Raw genomic sequence first — 1,451 nt, 5'->3', positions numbered from 1 at the left:
TCAAGCTCAACGAATCCTTCTTCATCTTGAACATTAATCGCGTTGAGCCGTTCCCTTGGGTTGGGTTCAGTATTACTTGGCAAGCTACATTGTGGTTGTTTGGAGATTAGTTTGGACAGCTGGCCTATCTGAGTTTTGAGCCCTTGGATCGACGCCTGTTGATTTTTAAGTGTTGTCTTGGTGTTCTAGAAATGGGTTTCTGACACCGAGATAAATTTAGACAGCATCTTTTCAAGGTTCAGTTTCTTTTCATGTTGATAGGGTGGTTATTGAAAACCCGAAGGATGTTGTGGTCTTTGACTTCCTTGACCGCCCCACAAGAAATTGGGATGGTTCCTCCAACCTGCATTATAAGTGTTACTATATGGGTTATTTTGGGATCTAGAGTTATTGTTACCCATATATTGGACTTGTTCCTCCTCGATGCTAGGGTTGAAGGGTTGATACTCTGTGCATGCTTCTCCTCCATTCGTCTCGCACCTCATTACTGGATGTACATGAGTAAAACCAAGTAAACCATCAATCTTTTTATTTAAAAGTTATACCTGGTTTGACAGCATAGTAACTGAATCGACGTTATAAACTCCTACTGTTTTAGTTGGTTTAGTCCTCATGACTTGCCACTGATAGTTATTCAGTGACATCTCTTTAATAAATTCGTAAGCCTCTTCAGGTGTTTTGTTGTTGATGGTTCCCCCGGCTGCTGCATCAATCATTTGCCTTGTCAAGGTGTTCACACCATTATAGAATGTTTGAACTTGCAACCATAGAGGTAATCCATGGTGAGGACACCTTCGCAGTAGATCCTTGTATCTCTCCCATGCATTGTAAAGAGTTTCTAAGTCCATCTACACAAACAAAGAGATATCATTACCTAATTTGGCTGTTTTAGCCGGCGAGAAATATTTTAATAGAAATTTTTCGGTCATTGGTTCCCAAGTGGTAATTGACCCTCGTGATAACGAGTTCAACCGCTGTTTAGCTTTGTTCTTCAATGAAAAAGGTAATAACCGAAGACGAATGGCATCGTCAAAAATTCCATTAATTTTAAATGTATCGCAGAATTCCAAGAAATTTGCCATGTGAGTGTCTGGATCCTCATCCTGCAAACCATCAAACTAAACAAATTGCTGTATCATTTGAATAGTGTTAGGTTTTAGTTCAAAATTATTAGCAGCAATAGCAGGCCTAACTATACTTGACTCAGTTCCTGTTAAAATAGGTTTAGCATAATCATACATAGTACGAGGAGCAGGATCTTGATTTGCTAGTTCAACGAGTATTGCAGGAGGTAGCTAATTGTCTTGATTTTCAATCATCTCCTCGGTTGTGGTTGAAGTATCATCCTCTTGCTCGTTCTCAGTGTATCATAAGCTTTGCCTTATTTCTCTTTGGTTTCTGCGAACTGTGCAATTGATTTCTTCGTCAAAACGTAGTGGTCCTGACGGGTT

At 39.7% G+C, this 1,451-nt stretch overlaps 1 non-coding gene across 1 annotated transcript; it reads left to right on the top strand.

The window, feature by feature from the left end:
* Positions 1-774: 774 nt before the first annotated feature.
* On the top strand, positions 775-881 carry LOC128287214 (small nucleolar RNA R71). Its single transcript, XR_008277910.1, has one exon. It is a non-coding gene; the product is annotated as a small nucleolar RNA R71 (small nucleolar RNA).
* The last annotated feature ends 570 nt before the right edge of the window (positions 882-1,451 follow it).

This window comes from Gossypium arboreum, chromosome 13, assembly GCF_025698485.1.
Source record: "Gossypium arboreum isolate Shixiya-1 chromosome 13, ASM2569848v2, whole genome shotgun sequence".
NCBI lineage: Eukaryota > Viridiplantae > Streptophyta > Magnoliopsida > Malvales > Malvaceae > Gossypium > Gossypium arboreum.
The sequence above is the reverse complement of the archived record's forward strand: the minus strand, read 5'-3'. Positions and strand labels throughout refer to the sequence as shown.